General features: G+C 31.6%; 1 long non-coding RNA gene across 1 annotated transcript in view; it reads right to left on the bottom strand.

The window, feature by feature from the left end:
• Nucleotides 1-321: 321 nt before the first annotated feature.
• The window catches only part of LOC145287710 (uncharacterized), a 31,004-nt gene continuing 9,583 nt past the window's right edge, over nucleotides 322-21,742 (bottom strand). The window contains exons 2-3 of the long non-coding RNA XR_013869176.1: nucleotides 14,240-14,400; nucleotides 322-5,221 (exon numbers count right to left, since the gene is read on the bottom strand). This is a non-coding gene — a long non-coding RNA (uncharacterized LOC145287710). The remainder of the gene's footprint in view (nucleotides 5,222-14,239; nucleotides 14,401-21,742) is intronic.

Genomic DNA, 21,742 nt, shown 5'->3' with positions numbered 1-21,742 from the left:
ATAAATCATCATGATGATATTTCTTTTCCAAACAGTATTTACTCTATGCATGTTTAACAGATTGCCATCAACGAAAGACATTTTTAGTGAATATGAAAATCATCAGCGGCGCCTTATCTTATCTACTGCAGTCATAAAAGCATGATGGTACTTGATGGAATGTGGAGTATCTCTAATCAACTTTGTAACAATAATCCAATATAACCTATAGAAATTTATTAGATCATTCATGATCGAGTCTCTGTGTGAATGTCTATAATATTTTCTTTATATGGAATGTGAATTAAAAAAAAAATTAATAAAAAGTCAATGTCGAACGTGTAACAATTAAGAACAATTTATTTACTTGCATTCACAAAACATTTAAATTATTTATACACATTTAATATGCTTTTCTTAATGTGTCAATTTAGTTATATCATCATCTTGAAACTCTGCCTGGTGTCTAGAAAAGCCTCAAATGAATTTTAATATTTTCCTTACATTTGAAATGTATCCATGTTATGTCTTTTTGTTTTCACCAAACTGAAAAACTCGACATTCAATAACAGTGTTTTACAAACATGTTTAAAAGAGCATATTTATTTTGCTCTTTGTCTTAAAAAATTGATCTCAAACAAAAAAGGTCCATACTCTACAAATGAATAAGATGTGTTTATTTAAATAAAAGTACATTCTACTAAAATTTGTAATCATGGAAAAATGTTCTGTGTTAGACAGTCAAGTAATTTTTGTAAACAAATAAAGACTTGTATATAGTAATAATTTAAGATAAATTGTAAATTAGGTATCTCAAGTTTATAAGTCAAATACTGCATTATTTCGAATCTAAACAAATATTTTCTAATCAACTGCATTAAAGAATAAGACATTTTATTATAAAATAAAAACAACTTATATTTGTTTTCTCTAAAAAGTTAATACATATAATTTTTAATTTTAAACTTGTAAGGAACAAAAACTATTTATTTTGAATACAATGTTAATAATATGCAACTTATTTTCCTACCAATTTTCTTATTTGAATGATTGAATGTACATTTTACAAAAATATGTTTTTACTTAAATATTTAGTTTTATTAAAATAAATGATTGAAATGAAACAAAATCAATATGTAAATTTACCAACAATGCAGAAACAAAAATGTGTCTTTGATTTCTTTTTCATTTGATAAATGTATTTCTAATATTAAAATAATAAACATAATAATCAGGTTTACTTTTCTGTAACAATTTGCTGCATGTGTATTCGCATATGGTGCAACAAATATGACTCCTGTGTAAAAGAAGATAAGAATGTGGTGTCTGCACTATGTGTTCACATATAATGAAACAAATTTGCTTTCCATATGAAGCAAGAAAAACAAATTTATAAAGAATGACACCCATACTTCCTCCTATATTATCTGGCCAAATACAATTCCGGAAGACACTAGTTTCTGTATGTTATTCTGTAAAGTGTTAAAATGTTTCTTGTTTTAGTGTCTAATCTGTTAGTATCCTTTCAGACCTGTATAATATGACTGGTATGGTTAGTTGGTTAGTGTGTTTTAGAATGTATCGACTTCTCTAAAAACAAATAGTTACAGTTGTCATAGGAGTATGTCTTATTTCCCGTGTGTGTTGGCATAAGAGGTTTTTCTCATTTTAATTCAGTAAGTTTGAAGAGATCATGAGGTTTCCTCTTGGAAATAACGCTTGATTTTGTTATGGTACAAATTTATATCTAATGACCCTTTTAAGGATCAAAGTTTCTGTTTTACATCTGATATCTTTACTTCGCTACAACTTTGTCTTCTTGTACTTCATTTTCTTTTATGCAAAGGTATTTGAACTGTTTTTGTTCTTCTACTTTCATGTCAGTACATTCATCAGTCTGTGTTTTCCATTTGAACAAACTTATTACCTCTGAGTGAGCACTTGGCATTTTTCCATACCAAATTTCTTTCGATATCTTATAAGATACATACAATCTGTAAGAGTTGACTTGAGTTAATGTCTGAACTGGCATACAACTTGAGATCATCCATGAAAAGTAGGTTGTTGACTTTTTTGTTCAAGTCTTATTGCTTTCCTTGGCTAAGTTTGTAGATATACTGACTTTTATTAAATAGATCAGTTAGCGGATATATCGCCAGGCAAAAGAGCAGAGGAGATGGACTATTTTCATAGAAAATTCCTCTTCAGATGTTCATGTCAGGAATTGTTATTCTCCCATTAATATAATTCAATGTCATGGTTGTCTTCCACATCTTTATGTTCCACATCTTTATGTGTAAAGTCATGCTTTTCTTCATTATGTGATAAATCTTATATAAATCAGGGAACAAGTAAATTCCTTCCTAGAGTCTTGGAGGATAGTCTTATAAATAAAAATCTAGTCCTTCGTGTCTAAACACTTCCTCTTCCTTCTTCTTTTCTTACAAGAATGCCTCAGAACAGAGGCGTTCATAGAGGCTGTTTGCAACCAGGCCAGTGAATAGCTTGTCTCACTCGATTTGAGTATGAAAGTGGTATCACCTTTTAATAGCTATGCTGGTGTCCTCATATCCCCTCAACAGTCTGGTAAAGCAACTACCATAATAATTATGAGTTGAGTTTGTCTCCTTCCATTTTAATTTTCTCATTTCGCTTATGCTGGGGATTGGGCATTCTATCAGATGCCAGACATTCACTTACTATTTAAGTCACACCAACGGAGATATCTTTTAAAGATTCTGACCGTTTATTTGAGTGCAAAATTTTTGACTACTCTTGAACTTAGTTCCAAGGGTATATACATCAAGTAGGTTTTGCAATTCTTTTTTTTTAGGTGTCTGATTACTCCTCTACTACTGAATAGAGATTTAAAAATTCTAGTTTCTTTTCATGTCATAAATAAGACTTTGGTATTTTTCTTCTCCCACTCAACTCAGTTAAGACATTATTTGTATCTTATGTATTTGCATATAACTCAACAAAATTGTCTTCCATGCAAAACAAAAACTGCATACTTAACAAGAATTTGGTTTCGCTCTTTTTTGTTTTATTTTACTTCAGTTGAAGTTCTCAGAGATTAAGGAGCCCACAACCTGGGGCTAACACTTGAACTCTATAAAAGATACATAGATATTTGAATGTTCCTTTAAGTTCTTTATTTCTCAAACAATGAGTTAGTAAAGAAGTTGAGAACATAATTTTCCTCTCCCCAATTAACCATTTTCATATATTGTATTATATCTTTCATTTTGGTTTCTTGGTCTTACTGGATACCAGGACAAGAATTTATCTAGTCTGGTGGAGTATCCAGTTTCATGCTATTACTTGAGGTAACATCACTTGGAGAAGGTGCACCATTCCTGATAAAAGCTAATTACGGTTAGCCATAGTGGGGAGATCTAATTTGGGCAACGAATACTATGTGATTTGGAATATTTGGTCAGGGTTTACTTCTATGGAAAAAGGATCCTCATGTCAGGTTGTTCTGACAAACTTCTGTACATAGATCTTAGACACTCGAGGATAGTATCTAGTAGGCATTCAATGTTTTTGCATATGTTGTAACAAATTTGACTTCTGTGTAAACGAAGAACCACACACTTCACAGGAATATGGTTTCTCTCCTGTATGTGTTCGCAGATGAATTACCAAATATGACTTCCGTGTAAAAGAAGAACCACATACTTCACAAGAATGTGGTTTCTCTCCAGTATGTGTTAGCATATGCTGCGACAAAGTTATTTTCTGTGTAAAAGAAGAACCACATATTTCACAGGAATGTGGTTTGTCTCCTGTATGTCTTCGCATATGTTGTGACAAATTTGATTTCATTGTAAAAGATAAGCCACAAACTTTACAAGAATGTGGTTTCTCTCCTGTATGTGTTCGCATATGCTGTGTCAATGTATATTTCAGTGTAAAAGAACAACCACATACTTTACAAGAATGTGGTTTGTCTCCCATATGTGTTCGCAGATGAATCACCAAATATGACTTCCGTGCAAAAGAAGAACCACATATTTCACAAGAATGTGGTTTGTCTCCTGTGTGTGTTAGCATATGATTCTTCAGACATGATTTCCTTGCAAAAGAAGAACCACAAACTTCACAAGAATTTGGTTTCTCTCCTGTATGTTTCCGCATATGCTGCGATAAAGCTGACTTCTGTGTAAAAGAATAAAAACATATTTCACAAGAATATGGTTTTTCTCTTGTATGTATTCGCATATGCTGTGATAAAGCTGACTTATTGTTAAAAGAAGAACCACATACTTCACAAGAATGTGGTTTCTCTCCAGTATGTATTCGAATATGATTCACCAAATTTGACTTCACGGCAAAAGACAATCCACATACTTCACATGAATGTGGCTTTTCTCCCGTATGTATTCGAATATGATTCACCAAATTTGACTTCTCTGTAAAAGAAGAACCACATACTTCACAAGAATGTAGTTTCTCTCCTGTATGTCTTCGCATATGACGCAGCAAACTTGACTTCACTGCAAAACAAGAACCACATATTTCACAAGAATGCGGTTTCTGTTTCATGCGTGTTTGCATATGCTGCAACAAATTTGACTTCAATGTAAAAGAAGAACCAGATATTTCATCAGAATGTAATTTATCTCCCATATCTGGTTCCAAATAATGTAACAAATTGACTTTTGCATAGAGGGGATTCAAATACTTCACACGGATTTGGTTTGTCTCACATATGTTTTTGAATGTAGAAAAAATATCTTGTCAGTAAAAGGTAAACCACATCTATCATTTTTTCACAATGATATAGGATTTCAAGTTCTCATTTTAATTTGAAATGTACAATATTTTTAGTATAAAACACAGATATGACAAGTTTTTTAATAGTCTTTTTCAAATGTTACCAGCTCTACTTTAGCTCTGATTGCAGTTTTTACTAAATATCAAGATGTTTTAATTCTTTTAAAATGTTGAATAGGACTTCACTTTTCACATTTTAGATGTCTAATTCTTTGCACTTTTAAAGTGTCTGTGAATTTTTTACATTTAAACTAATGTTATATTTAAAAAATAACTAGAAAAACAAACATGTGACAAGGACATTTTTTGATATTTTTTACCAAATTTGATTTTATCAAAAGCTAAAAGTGCTTCATAAGACTTAAAAGAAATTTGCAAATATTTTTCCAAATCTTAACTAATCAATAGAATGAAGATCCAGTCAAATCCAATGGTAAATTCCTTTTCGTTCATGCAGATGCTGCAAATATAAAATAAATATTCAAATATACATTTCATGCCAAAAATTGGATCCTGTTGATTCTTATTAAAATATCTACAAATTTGTTATTGGTGAAATTTAAAATCTATTGAGTATATTTTTATGCCAAACCGGCCCGTTTACAAAATGAATATTCTCTTTTCAGATATTAAACTAAAAATCTTTAATTATAACATAAAAATGTGATAATAATTTTTAGGTAATATTAAATAACTACTTTTTGGAGATATTTTAAATTCACACATATTTTATAATTTTCAAAAACAGTTATAATTAGCACATTTCATTCATCAGTCTGAATGTTTCCAAAAATACATAATTAACCAGGTAAACCTTTATATTGCTTGCTTACATTAGCTTAAGTCATTTTGTTTTATTTGGGAGTCACCACTTATCAAAGCCCAAAGGTCACTCGAGGATAATAATGTAATGTGGTAGTTTAGTAATCGTTAATGGTGTAAATTGGGTAAAATTTGATTATTTATGGGGACAGCTCAACAAGAACCTGTTTACATTGGATTTAAAGGCTACCATGTTATATTCGACTGGGAATCAAGCCAGCGGAACAGTGTTCCACAAATGGGTATTTCCTATCAGATCATTAGACTTTCTCTTGAGTTGGAAAATAACACCTGGTTAACAATTATCAGTTGCTATGCACCAACTTTGGCTAGCTAAAAACAAGAGAAAGAAAAATTTTATGATCTCCTTTGTGATGTCATTACAAAAGTTTGCAACAGGGATAAACTTATTCTTGCTGGCAACTTCAATGCTCATGTTGGTCGTTATAATCAATCTTGGAATAGTGTTTTTGGTAGTCATGATGTGGGCGAGGTGAATGCAAATCGTGTAAAACTTCTCACTATTTGTAGGGAGTTTGGCCTTTGTGTTACCAATACTTTGTTCAAACAACCAAACCTCTGTAAATCTACATGGATGCACCCTAGGTCCAGAGACTGGCATCTGATCGACTTTGTCATAACAAAATGAAGGGGCATATATGACTTCAACATCACACAATATTTTCACACATCTTGTTACCTCTCAGATCACGCCCTTCTTTGAAATAGACTTTCACTGCACATACACTAGTGAAGAGTTACAAGCTCTACAGTTCCTAAATGAATCAAGACCTTATTCTGAAAGCTAAAAAGAAAACTGAACTCTCGGATATGCTTCAGACGACCTTTGATGCTTGCAATGTCACTTGAATCCTCTTGAAAGGCTTTGCAGAGTGCAACTCACTCTATTGCAGTTGAAGTTCTTGGAATACCTCATCGAAAACATCAGGACTGGTTTGACAAAAACAATGCAGAGGTCCAAAAGCTAATCAATCAAATGCACTTTTCACACAAAGTTTGGATAGAAGACAGGAAACCTGTTAAGCAGATGTCTTACAAGAAATGCAAAGGTGAGGTTCAGCAGGCTTTCAGATACATAAAGGAATGCTGGTGGTATGCAAAGGTCATCAAGCTTCAAGAAGTGTCGAACAGTAAAAACACCAAGGCTTTCTATGATGGTCTCAAGGAAATATTTGGTCCTCAAAAAAGTGATGTGTCTCCTTTAAGCACAACTGATGGGGAACTTCTTACGGATAAAGCAGATATACTGAAAAGATGGAAAAAACACTTTGAAACTGTTCTAAATACATCATCGGTCACAGACAATGATATAATCTCGTCTTTTTCTCAAAATCCAAAAATTCCTGGACTATCACTTTAGCCAGCTTAGCAAGAGGTCTCCAAATCCATTAAACAGATCACTTCTGGTAAATCCCAATCGCCTAAGGACCCTATCCCACCTGAGGTGTACAAGTATGGTGGACATGCACTGGTTAAAAAACTCCATACTCTTTTTGTGAAGATATGGAAGGCAGGGCATGTCCTACAAGACTAAAAAGATGCATGTATCAAACACCTACAAGAATAAAGGAGTAAGGAATGTTTGTGACAATCATCAGGGGATATCACTCCTTTGCTTTGCTGGAAAAATCCCGGCTAGACTCATCCTAAACAGAATTATTACGCATCTTGTGAATAAAATCTACACTGAGTCACAGGGCGGTTTTTGCTCAGGTCGTGGCACCATTGGTATGATATTTTCACTTCGTTAAGTTGCTGAGATAGTTTGAGAAAAAAATCAGGAACTTTACATGGTGTTTGTCGACCTAACAAAAGTCTTTGACACTGTGAACCATGATGCTTTTTAGAAGGTTTTACAGAAGCTTGGCATACTGGGAAATTTGCTCAATGTAATCATCTTGTTTCATGATGGAAGGAAGACTACTGTTGTGTCTAATGGCATGATGCTTTTGATGTTACAAATGGGACCAAACAAGGATGTGTAATGGCACCTGTGCTCTTTGCTCCATTTTTCCCCTCAAGTTGAGATATGCATTTAGTTATATTGACACTGGCGTCAAGTTTCAATTCTAGTCATCTGATGGGCTATTCAACCAGCAGCATTTCAAAGCTAGGACTCGTGTTTGTACTGAAATAATTTGTGATTTACTCTTTGCTCACGATGCTGCTTTCATAGCAACATTATTTGAAGCTGTATAGTTCCTCCTTGGTCACTTTGCGGTAGTATGTAAAGCATTTGAGCTTACAATCAGCATTAAAAAGACAAAAGTTGTGCACCAATCCTGCCCAATTCCAAATCAAGCTGAAGTAAGACAGAATGCACCAGAACATAAATTTTTCGAAAGACAATTGAAGGTGGATGGTAAAACACTAAACTATATCAAGTTTTTTCCTTATCTGGGCTCTAAACTTAATCACAATAGGTCCTTTGATCATGAATTTGTTAATAGGATTGCTAAGGCTACTTGCACCTTTCGAAAGCTTCATCAATGTTTATGGAATGAACAAGTTATTCGACTGGATACAAAAATCATGGCATACCGAGCTGTTGATATTTCTATCCTCATGTAAGGCTCTGAGTTTTGGACTGCAAACAGGCATCATATTCACCAATTGGATGTATTTAATAAAAGTGGTCTATGCTCAATTTGTGGCATTACCCTTTGAGACAAAGTATCCACTGTTGACCTTTTCACAAATTGCAATATCTCTGGAGTAGTCATTCCTTATTCAGTGCCAACTGTAGTGGACTGGTCATATGCCGAGAATGTCTGACAGGATACCAAAAATCCTAATGTACAGTCAGCAGTTGGATGGAGGGAAAAGGAATGTGGAGTGACCATTGCTGAGATACAAAGACAAGTTAAAGGAATAGTTTTCTTGAATTGGTATCGCACACAGCAGTCTTCAGAATAAGGTCTTGGATAGCAAAGACATGGAATCACTTTGTTTTGAGAGTCTTTGCTGTTTTCATTCTGACAGTTTGGGTTATCTGCATGAAAATAGGGAAAGAGTTAAATGGTCATCAGCCATACCATTGACTGCATCACTGAATTCGCACACTTGTACTATGTGTGAACTTGTTTGTAAGTCGCTTGCAGGACTTTGATGCCATTTGAGGATTAAGCAAAAGTGAAGTTAAACAATAAGTTGTTGGAACCTTATATGTAGACATCAACAGGATATTCCAATATATATATATATATATATATATATATATATATATATATATATATATATCAGTTAACAAATGCATTAATGTTGGGATGATTAATTGGAATTGGAACTGGGAACTGCAAAAATTTGAACTTTTAGGATAACAGAATCAGTATCAAAATCAGAAGAATTTGTGCCTATTTTCCAATGCCAAAATCGACTCTTGTCTTTTTTATTTGATTTTGTTTAATGCAAAATCTTCCATTGCTGCTAGTAATGATAAAATTTCTACTCTTATATAAAAGTCACTTTGTGTATGTAAGTTCTTTCCTTATAGGTTCTGAAATGGCTGAGCCTACCTTTTGCTAATTTCACACAAAGGTAATTTATGTCTGTCAGTGTTCTTTGATAGGTTTTGTACAGAAATTCATGCAATAAGTATTGAAAATCAAGAAAATCTAATCTTAGTAATAGTCGTTTCTTTCTTATAGATAAAAAGAATTTTTACAGGGGAATATTGTACGTTACACCGGGTAAGGGGAATAATGTGTGAATGCTCTATTCATTGTTTTATTTTAAAAAGCTAAATTTGCACATTATAACATCAGTGCCATCATGTCTGATTAATAATGTGTTTGCATATTTACTTAATTTTTTCAAGTTCATATCCAGCATTCAGAATTTTTTACTTTTTTCTCTCTCCTATCTTTTCCACAATGCGGCATTTTTTCTTTTCATAATACAATCAGATGACACATTTTTTTTATTTAATCATATTTTACAACCAGGCAATCCCCACTAGTAATAAATATTTCTTGATTAAAACTAGATATTGAGTAAAACTAAAATATATAGATTACCCTCCTCAAGTGTATATTTGTTTGAGAAAATATCTGCATATTTAACATGTTTTTATGATAATTAGGAAAAATAGCAACATTATAGTAAAAGATTAAGAGATTCTTAAAGGAGAAAATAAAAGAAAGAATTTGAACAAAGAAAATGAATGACAACTGAATGATGAAATTAATTTAAAAAATATGAATGAAAACATTAATAAAAATGATTTAAAAATGAAAAATAAATGACTGAATAAAATGAATAAAAAATTTATGAAAAAATAAAAGAAAAATTTTTATGAAATAATGAATGAAACAATTTAAGGAGAAAATAAAGTAAAAAGTAATAAAGGAAAATAAATAATTTTGAAATGAATGGAGAAAATGAAAAATTTGATTGAATACAGAATGAAAAAAACTAAAGACAAAACTGAATGAAAAACTCATGCTAGTAGTAATAAATATTTCTTGATTAAAACTAGATATTGAGTAAAACTAAAATCTATAGATCACCCTTCTCAAATGTATTTTTACATTTGACAAAATATCTGCACAGTTAACGTGTGTTTTTATGATAATCAGGAAAAATAGCAACATTATAGTTAAATATTAAGTGATTCATAAAGAATTGGAATCGGAAATTTAGTATGGTATTGGTAATTTTATCAGAATTGCGAAAAATATTGGATTTGTTGCATCACTAGAAAATGTACTATAATCTTAATTTTGATGTCAACGTAATATATATATCAATAACCAGAATGAATACTGTATTATCATGGTTTTTGGACAATGGCAAATACATTTTCTTGTATATAATGTTATTAAAAAAAGACTATGTTCTGTAGCTTGCCTAATGTGGTTTTTAAATACCTGCTCTATCTATTGAATTGGGCACTTAACAGTGGTAATATTGTGTTACTTTTATAATTCCCTCACAACACCAATATTTTTATTGTATCCAACGTCATAAAAAATAAGTGTAAAGTCTTTATCCCATGAAACGTGAAGTTTAAATATATCTTCTCTATTGAGTTAAACAATTTTACCATAAGATATACTACTTTGCTGTAGTAATACTATATTATTATCTTCATGTATTTGGGATAACACAAATACTTTCTCTTGTATACAACATTATGAACAAATAAATACAAAGTTCTTTATCTGGGACAGGAGAAAATAATGGAAAAAACTTGAAGGAAAAATGCAAAACTGTGTGCAAACACACTAAGTCTGTTGTAATGACGACGTTTGCCATAATATACAATAGTAATATTATATTATTTTCATTACTTCCGAACAATGAATGAAAAATAAGTGAAAAATTGCATGAAAAATAAATGAAAATGCAGAAAAAAATAACAGCGAATGAAAAGTGAATTAAATAATTAATGATAAAAACAATAATGAAAACTTTAATTGAAAAATCAAAAGCATATATCTTATGTTGTTTCTGACACTCCCAGATGGTGCCGATACTTTTTCTTTTATACAATCTCATAAAGTATAAGTGTAAAGTCCTTGACTCTGTGAAATGTGAAGTTTAAATATACCTTCTCCATTGGATTGAATACTTTTGCCATAAAATCTACTACTTAACTGTAGTAATACTATATGGTTATTTCCGTGACTGGGACAATGGCAATACTTATTTTGTGTAAAGAATATCATATACAAAAAGTGGGTAATGGTGTGTGTAAACACTACAACTCTATTGTATTGAGATTGAGGACTTCTGCCAAAATATATACCACTTAACAGTAGTAATATTATTATTTTCATTACTTCCGGAAATAAATGAAATATAAATGAAAAATTGAAAAATAAATGAGAAATAAAGGAAAACTAGAGAAACATGAATTAAAAATGATTTACACAACCAATGGTTAATAATAAATGAAAAGAAATAAGGACAAAAGTGACTGAAAATGAATTAAATTCAATGAATGAAAAAATGAAAGTGAATGAAAATTGAAGTAAAAATTAATTAAAACAACTGAATGATGAATCAATTGAAAAAATTAATGAGAAATGAATGAAAAATAAAGGAAAATGTTTGATTGAAAATGAATGAAATATGATGAAAACTTAATGGAAGAAAAATGATTGAAAAATGAAAGAAAATGAACGAAAGAAAACAAATGAAAAATTTGAATATAAAAATTAAATGAAAAAAGCAATGAAAAAATGAAAGTAAATGAAAAATTCCAGTACTAAAAAAAGAAAAAAACTTGAAGAAAAATTAATAAAACCAACTAAATGAGGAAATGAATTATAAAGCATTAATGAGAACATGAAAAAAAATGATTGAAAGATGAAAAATAAATGACTGAAAAAATGAAGGAATAAAAAATATTAAAAAAAATTAATGAAAAAGATATGAAAAATTAAATTACACAAAGTGGAAGATGATGAATGAAAATGAAAAAATCCATTAATTTTTAAAAGAAATGAAAATTTATGGAAATAATGAAGAATCTGATCGAATAAATGAATAAAAAATTGAAGGAAAAACAAATGAAAATTCAATTAAAAACTAATTTAAAAACCGAATTTAAAAACAATAATGAAAAAATGTTATGCTGTTTCTGCGACTATCTTACTTTCATTTCCATATCATAAAATTTACTGACATTAAATTATTTTATTAATAACAAAATAAATGAACGTTAAATGTTTAATCCTCACAACAGATGACTATAACAAAAAAAACTGTTAGGGTTGACAGATTAAGAACAATCTACCTCTGTGATTTGAAGAAAACGTTCACTTTGAATTTTAAATATATAAACAATAAGTAGCAGGAAGCTATAACTCTTGTGAATTTTATTTTACAAAGGAGTCACCAATTATCAAGGTCCAGAGGCCACCCGAGGATAAGGGTTAATGAATGCACGGTAGTTAATGGGACAACGTCGTAGTAATCGTTAATAGTGGAAATTTGGTAAATTGAATTACTTAAAGGGATAACTCATCAAGAACTTGTTCACATTGGACTTGAAGATGACCATATTGTAGTCAACTGGAAAGCAAAGAAACAGAAAAGAGTTCCATAGGTGTGCAGTTCTAAGAAAGAACCTTTGTTCATGGAATCTACATTTAGGTTTAGGCATAGATAAAGAGTGGAGGAAATTATTGATATTATGACACTACCATTTTCAGTGTCATGAGTTGACTGGTGAAATTTATCAGATTTTTAATTAATTAGGCAGGTTAAGATGGACTAATTTAATTGGGAATATTATTAATTTTCAACTTACTGAATCATTTGAATTTGATTAAATAACAGATTGTTAAAATCAGTGAAAATGAAGAAAAGAAAAGGTCACCAAATACAGATACGTTGAAATAAACAACACTGGAGTTATTAAAAGAAAAACAAAATCATTTAGATTTTTAATTAAATGAAAATGACAAAAGTGTTAACCTTTTGAAAGCAGAGTTGACCTGCTAACCTTTTGCCAAAGCAAAATAATTGTAAGAAGATATACGGAGTTATCAGAAGTAAAGCAAAATCATTTCGATATTAACAAAATGAAAATGACAAAAGTGTCAATCTTTTGCTGACCGGGTTGGCCTGTAAACCTTTGGCCAAAAAGCAAAACAACTGTAAGAAGGCGCATGGAGTTGTCAGAAACAAAACAAAATCACTTTGATTTTAATAAAATGAAAAACAACACAAAAGTGTTGAACATTGACAGGTGCGCTGAGTCAGCCTGATTGGGGCATAAAGTGCAAAGTTTGATACAAGACCTTGGGAGCAGTCAAAGAAATTGAAGCCCAGATAATTAATTACGGCACTAGCCATTGGCTGCTCTAAAATGACCAATCACATACGAGTTGGAGGAGGGGGCGTTTCCTCTTGTCTCCCCCCCCCCCATGGTTGTGGCTTTTTCTCTTGTCCCTCCCCCATGGTCATGGCGTTAAACCATTGGTCAGCAGTCTTGATTGGCTGACCAACCAGAAAGCGCACCTGCCAAAAATCGGGTCAATAAAAAGAGGGACACCGAATTAAGAAATCGAGTTGACTCGTTTCCCGTTGACTGAGAACCAAGTCCCTTACCAACAACTCCGACGCCACAATATCTGCCATTTTTGACTATCAAAAACTTTCCACTAGTCAGCCATATTCTCCCTAGATCTCCAGTATTCAACTTTATTTTTTTACCAAGTTTTTTTTTTTTACGCATATTATTGTAACACCAACGTGTTTCAATAAATCTTGTTATTGTTGTCGACCGGCTGTTTTCTATTTTTCCTTTGTTTGGTAAGTCCAACTACAAGAACTGAACAGTCTTCTAGGCTGCATTACCTCAAGTCTACTTTTGTGAAACTACTCAGACAATATGGGGCATGAAGGAAGATTTGAACAGTCAAAACCCCATGTGGTAATCACGAAACTCCAACTACTCCAGTACCATGACAAAGACAGAACCACAATAATGGTTTCAGGTAGATGAGTGCTTTTCATGAAAGTTTTGCAAGGTGGACCATAGATTGGAGCCCAGATATTATATTTTTAGAAAAAGTTTTCCCACTATTATTTCATGATGTCATTAAGACAGAATATTACTTACATTAAAAACAAAGAATGTAAATGAAAATATGTCATTCTCCAATTACAAACAAAAACTTACCTTTGTTTCAATATAAAAAACTACAAGCCGGATGATAGTTGGGGATTCAAATTTTCCTCATAATTCAATCGAGATTCTTGTAACCATCAGAATCAATAAATAAAATGATTTAACTTGAAAATCACATTTGTTTTTTGGAAGTTCCAGCCACAAATTACTTTCTGAAAAAAACATAGATAACTAAATCAAAAAAGACAGAATCTTCTGATCATGTGTCTCCATCTATTTTCTATTTACATTAACTTTTAATATCAAATTAATCTTTGAAAAACGAAGTAATTTTATTGTAAAATCAAAGTAAATAACAGAAAAGAAAATGGGAAAAGCATTAATGATTCTTGTTAATAAAAAAGTAATCGAAAATAATTAAAACCATTCAATGAAACAGTTTAGCTTCAACTGCTTGAATGTGAAAATTGATGGAGGTGAATGTGATATCATTTGGGTCAGGGAGAAAATGAAACTGAGAAGAGTAATTCCTTGGAAGCATAAGGAGTTTCGATTTTAATATGGAAAAAAATCAAAATAAATTCATACATATTTTTATTATTTATATTTAAAAATACATTTCCTTATACAAAACAGCAGTTGGGAATAACAAGAAATGAAAGTTCAGTCTGGTTCAAATTTCTAAATGTTGGGATTGCTGATGTATATGGTATTATATGACTCGGAGAGAGTGAGTGGGAAAAGAGTTTAGTTCTTTGGAAGCATGCAATGTATGAAAAAGAGAATTTGAAATGGCTGGGAAAATATGATTAAACAGTGACTATCAGTTCCTCTATCCCCTATGACACAAATCAGTGATTTTAAATGAAGATCAAATTCAATAAAATTCTATCTTCCATCAGTTTTGGTCGACTTAGTTCTCTTTCAAAATACAAAAAAAAATTGATTTCAGACAGAAAGCTCTGTATGAAAGGATCATAAAACATGGACCTAAATTGAATATAGATGAAGTTCCTCAATAGGATATCCTGAAAATCAACTGGACTAAAGTGATTTTCTGAACATATTTTCATTCAAAGTCTTTTATGTAGGTATTGGTCAATGTGACTCAGGGAGAGAGTGAGTGGAAAGAGTTTAGGTTTTTGGAAACATGCAATGTATGAAAATGAGAATATGAAATGGGCCGGCAAAATATAATTAAACAGTGATTGTCAATTCTTGTCTTCCCCTACCACACGAGTCAGTGATTTTAAAAGATCAAACTGAATAAAATTTTATTCCCATCAGTCTTTTAACTAAAGATTGGTCAATGGTTTTGAACCCCTTTTTCCTATTATACAGTAGCTGGAAATAACAGAAAATAAAAGTTCAGTCTGGTTCAACTTCCTCAACTAGATGGTGGGATTGTTGAGGGCATATGTGGCACCATATGACTTGGGGAGAGAGTGAGTGAAAAAAGAATTTTGTTTTTTGGAAGCATGCAATGCCTGAAAATAAGAATTTGAGATGGGCTGGCAAAATATGATTAAACAGTGATTGCCAATTCATGTCTCCTTTCTCATGAGTCTGTGATTTTAAATTGAATAAAATTCTGTTTTCCATCAGTCTTAATTGACTTAGTTCTGTTTGAGAGTGCAAAAAAGGAGCTTTGATTTCAGACAGAAAGTTTTCAGTCTGAAAGAATCACAAAACATGCACCTAAATTGAATATAGATCAAGTTCTTCAATAAGATATCTTCAAAATCAACTGAACTAAAGTAATTTTCTGAATATATTGAAACTCAAAATCTTTTAATTAGAGATTGGTCAATGGTTTTAAACCTCTCTTTTCTATTTTAGGAATAAAATTATTGTCTTCTTGGATTTAGTTAGCCACTTCACTCTTGTTTCTTGTATGATTTAAAGGAGAATTTCTAACAATATTTTGTATATTTTTTAGTTTTAACACATTTTTCCAAAGTTCACATGTTTAAGAGTCAGCTTGCTGCCATTTGTTGTTTTCACATATACCGATAAACACTGTATGATTTTCGAACCTATTAAACATTTTAAAGTGAGTAAAACTTAAAAAATTTTCAGCTAGGTAGAAGAATAACTTATCTTGCATTTGATAACCTTTATTTATTATATTTTTAATTTTTATCTCTTTTTAATACATCTGTGGATTGTAATACATACCATATTTTTTTCTTTTTTGAGATTTGCAATTGTGGATGGTTTTATTTATTTATTTATTTACTTTAAACCCAAATCAGTGAGAAATCTGTTTAGCTAATTTAAAATCAAATAAATATAAACATTTTTAGGTAAATGGTAAATGAGTTGTACTTGTTTAGTTTAACGAAGACATTAAAAAAAATGAAAATATTGAAAAAAAGTACATAGTTATGTACCTGGTATGGAAATAGAATTAAGTCCTCATAAAAAATTTAACAGCACTCGCATGTGAAAGAATGAGTTATCGTCCCGGTAGGTGAATAATTTCAGATGGCTGGGCAGCGTATCAAGGTCTTCATCATTTTGATGATAGCGTACGTGATCATGATGCTGTGATCCAGGTTCATGGGCACATTCCAAGAATAAACTGAGGAGGGTGGGATCGAAAGGTAATATAGCGATATGCCAGAGACATTAAAAATGGATTGTTAAGGGACATTTCAGTTACACATACATCTGTTGTATCCATTCACACAAATTCTGTAGAAGTAAAAAGTAAAACTGTGCCTCTTCGCGTGGACATAGAACAAGGCAATACAAGGTGACAGGGTGTCCATTCTCTGTCTAATCAACACTCAAAGAAAACTAAAATCTTTTTCTAACAGCCTTTGTTGCGAGCCACCCAGACGCATATAAAAGACACTGCATGTGAAATCCAAATCAGTTGAGTCAGATTTCCGTTCAGTTCAGTTCAGGATGCAGTACCACTAATGAACAATGCACTGTTTTGACTCCTTAACATAAACTCACTAACATTGACGCCACATGATATGCATCTAAAGCCTCTTAATGTCACTGGATAATTTCCCCAGAAAATAACCTTTTGTCACATCAGACACATTTATGAAGTAAAATTATCACATTACTGGAACTAACTAATATAACAAATTTTATTTCCTTTTGTTAAAAAAGAAACATTTTTCTCTAAATAAAACATGATTGCCTCAGTCGGAGGAAGTTTTTTCTCTTTTCCTCTTTTTGGTACAGTTCTTTTACTCAAGTCCTATTAGACTGTATTTAAGAAATATACATAAAGACCTCACAACTATTCTTGGTTCTTAAAACATAACATTTATTTTCAAGAAACTATTTCCAAGAACTATGAATATCTCGTAAATCATTTACTGACTTATCTTTCCATCACTTGTTGACACGCATACAATGATTTATGGTTAAATAAAACTTTATTATAAATGTTAAAGTTCATTTGACTATTATGCAGAATCTGACACTTTTATAATTTTGGTTTTTGGTGAAGTGTAAGCGATTTGTATCCATTTGAACGTTGCTGATATTAGCAATACACATGAAAAAATTGAAATGGCTTAAGATATTTCAATATTGATATATATATATAGAAAGAGCTTGATGAGCTAAGAAATAATCTTTTTAAAATTTTAAAATCCAATTAAAATTAAAGAAGTTGTGACTATTTTTGTGCCTCATACGTTTGGATATTTTTCCTTCTTAAAGACTATGTGTTTTGTCATATTTTTTACACTACTTTTTCAGTAAAAAATTTATATCTTTGTTAAAACAGAAGATTAAGGAATGAAATTTACTGTATAAGTGTATTTTTTTGCTAGGAATTAGAATATGCTACTGAAAATCTCCAGAAATTAATGGTTTCCAAATAATTTACAGAAAATGAAGATAAATATGCTGCAATTCCTCAAAAATCCCATGTATCTATTAAAAGAAAAGAAGCTAGAGAACTTAAAGCTGAATTGTAATGCATTTTATGTACAAATAACTTAAATCGAAATCTAGGACTGTTTAAAAATATATATATTGCACTATTTCTTATATATTATTGTACATTAATAGCTTCCGTTAACCCCCATGCTCACCCCCATCTGACCACCTCTCCAAAATATGTGATTTTACCTTTGTAGGCAATTATGCATGAACACCTTGAAGAACGTTAATGAAAGATAAGCAAGTATTTTTTAGAATTTAATGTAAAGTCATTCCCCATTTTGAGCCATTCTAGCGTTTTAGGGCAGTTAACCATTTTTCTTTCTATAGGAGATAAATTCTGAGCGCCTTTTTTTTCTAAAGATGATTATGTGTGGTTTTTAAGAGGGTCCTTGTGCAATTATGAGAGGGTGGGGAGGTTGTCACTCTGACTTTCGGTTAATGATAGAGCTAAGGGAAATTATATGTAAACATCCTGAAGATTTGATAGGAAAAAAACAATTTTAGAATTTAGACTGGGGGTTGGCTTCACATAAATTTAATGTAAAATAATTCACCATTTCGAGACCATTCTAGCATTTTAGGCCAGTTAACCAATTTATTTTTATGGGAGATAAATTGTCACACTTTTTTTTAAGGAAGGATGTTTTTTTTGTTTTTTTTTTTGGTTTTTGCTAAAGCTGATAAATTGTTCACAAATTTTGGATAAATTTGGTTTTATTTTCAATTATATTTCTTGCCAAAGTAACACATTATTTCGTTAAACTTTCCAGTTTAAGATACTTTTTTTTATTTCTCTACCTGGACTTCGGGCCAAGATCACAGTGTAGTATTCCGATGCTATACTTCACCTTTTCTGTCCTCTGTCAGTGAAAGAGAAATCTTTTATGCCTGAGACAATTTTTATGTTTGTTCCTATCCAGATTGCCCCTTTTTGGGGAGCTGGATTTTCCTCACATCTGAGCATCCCCACAAATATTTAAATATTGATTTTGCATTTTTTTTTTTTATATATATATAATTGGGTAGATTAGTGTCTATTTGATTATAATCCGGTGAATAAAATTGTAAAAAAGACGGAAAAAAAAATATTGGGGGGGGGAGTATTGCTCGGAAACGTGAAACAAAGAAATCGTATTTTACATTTTCAGTTTTTTAAAACAAAACACTGTTTAATTCATCATTAAAAACTAATGCAATGGATAAAAGTGCATGGAAGTTACATATTTACTGTTGTGGTGACAACCACTTATTTGCATATGCAAATAACATAACACTATAAATGGCAAGCCTAGGTTGGCCTTGGTGTGTCTTACTCAAATGCCACCGGAAGTGACGCCGAAGAGCGTACATGTCCTCCCACCAAGACTCTCTGACTCGACACCGTCATTTGTACATATTGTAAATATACCTTTTCTTTAATACACTTATTATTGCGTTATCTTGTTTGCGTCTTCATTGTATTTCCTTACTAATTATTGTTCAACCTTGCAACCTTGCAACCACAACAGTTGGCAGCGAGATATGAAGCGTCAAATATAACAGTTTGACGAAGAACTATTTAAAAAAAAAAAAAAAAAGTACAACGCAAAGGTTGACCATTAGCAAACGGATTTTACGCTAAAGAGAAGTTTCAACTCAAGTGAAAAAAAAAAAAAACTCTAACGTGGCAAAAGCGACAATTTACGCCGTTTTCTGGGAATCCGACTTGCAAACGAATGTAAAAGTGAATTTTTGTTTGTCGCTACACGACAAATCTTACTAAAGGACCAACTCGCAAACGAAAAGCGAACTTTGTTCTGTCGCAAAAACGACAGGTCAGACCCGTATTACGAAAAGCAAGGAAGTAACCTACGAAAAAAATTCACCAGTGGATTCTAATTACTGTTCTCTGTAAACAAAACAACAACTAAAGGACTTTTTAATTAATGTTTTAGTTGACGTCGGTATTAAAAGGAAATACCACAGCTAAAACTAAAATTCAAGGAAAGGATTTTTTTTCTTGAAGTTGTCACTGAATAACGGATAATACAGTAAAACGTCACGGAAAAAAAAGGTAATCTCAATTTAAGAGGTATTTTAATTACTAAAATACTAGATAACAAAAAAAAAACTCAAAGAACTAAATGTACTGTATACATTTATTCAATTGTGACTCGATTAAAAAAAAAAAAAAAACTTTTATTTTGTGGAAAGAGTTACCTATTAGTAAGTGCCTAAAAACGGAAAGTCAATTCCATTTCGTGATTCCAGATAAACCTGTTTTATTTTTTTTTGCAGCGTGACTCGCAAAAAGAATATATTATTGCAAGCAGCGATATTATTATTGAAAACAGGAGCCTACAGCAATTTGCTTTTTTGTTGTAACCCAAACCGGTGTATATGGTACATGGTACAATATTTTTTTTAACTACACACTAAAAAAAAAAAAAAAAAACATGGAAGACTTATCAAAAATGTTCATGCAATTTTTACAAGCACAGGCTGAGTGGGATGAACGCAGACAAGCTACACAAAACGAGCTTTTGCAAACACAAATACAGGCACAGGCTGACCACGAGGAAAAGAGAGAGGACAGATTATTGAAATGGCAGCAGGAACAAGAAGAAAAGCAGAAAATGGCGCAATTAAAGCCGAAAAAACTGCAATTGGAGCAGGAAGAAAGGCATAAGAAACTACAATTGGAATATGAAGAAAGACAAGAGGAACGTTTTGCTAAAACACTGGAACTACTAAAGAGTAATCGAGAAAATGCCGATAGTGTTAATTTCTCCCATACAACTATTTTTAATAGCATGGACACATTTCATTATGTGCCTGAGGAAGAGAAGAATTTTGAAGCATACTACACAAGATACGAGGATGTTTTTCAACTGGACTGTAAAAATTGGCCAAATAGTCAGAAAGTGAGCCTCTTACTCAGAAAATTGGGTACATCAGAACACAGCAAATTCGTAGATTACATATTACCTAAAAAAACTGCGGAATTAGAGTTCATGGAAGCTGTAAAATTACTAAAAGAATTATTTAATCCAAATATATCTCTTTTTCATAAAAGATGGCTGTGCATGAATCTAAGAAAGATGGACAACCAAGATTATTTGACATACGCATCAGTTGTCAATAAAAACTGCGATAATTTTAAGCTTGCAGAACTAACGGTAGAAGATTTTAAATGTCTAATCTTCGCTCAAGGGTTAGTTTCCACGAAAAATGCAGAAATATGCAGACGAGTGTTGTCTAAGCTGGAATCTGAGCAAGATTTAACCCTCCAGAAACTAGCAGAGGACTGTGAAAGGGCCATTACACTAAAAAAGGATTAAAAAAATATAGAAGAATCCGGAGTGGCATATGTAAGAAAAGTTAGAAAACCTTACGCACCAACCAAGAACTTTACAAAGAAAAGCAATGGAACGGGATATTCCAAAGATAATAACCATAAATATAGTACACAATATAACAAGCCTCTTCCTAGATATAACTGTAAGAGATGTGCAGAAAAGCATTGGGAATCAGATTGTCCTTATAAGAAGAAAAAATGCTACATTTGTAAGAAGGTGGGACACAAAAGCGATTGCTGCAGATATAAAGATTACACCAGAAAGAGAGTACAGCAAACAAAATAAAATACAAAATTAG

The sequence above is a fragment of the Euprymna scolopes genome, chromosome 11 (assembly GCF_053919585.1).
Source record: "Euprymna scolopes isolate OS-2025 chromosome 11, ASM5391958v1, whole genome shotgun sequence".
In the NCBI taxonomy this organism is placed as follows: Eukaryota; Metazoa; Mollusca; class Cephalopoda; order Sepiida; family Sepiolidae; genus Euprymna; species Euprymna scolopes.
Note: the sequence above shows the minus strand (reverse complement) of the source record. Positions and strands in the feature narration are given on the sequence as shown.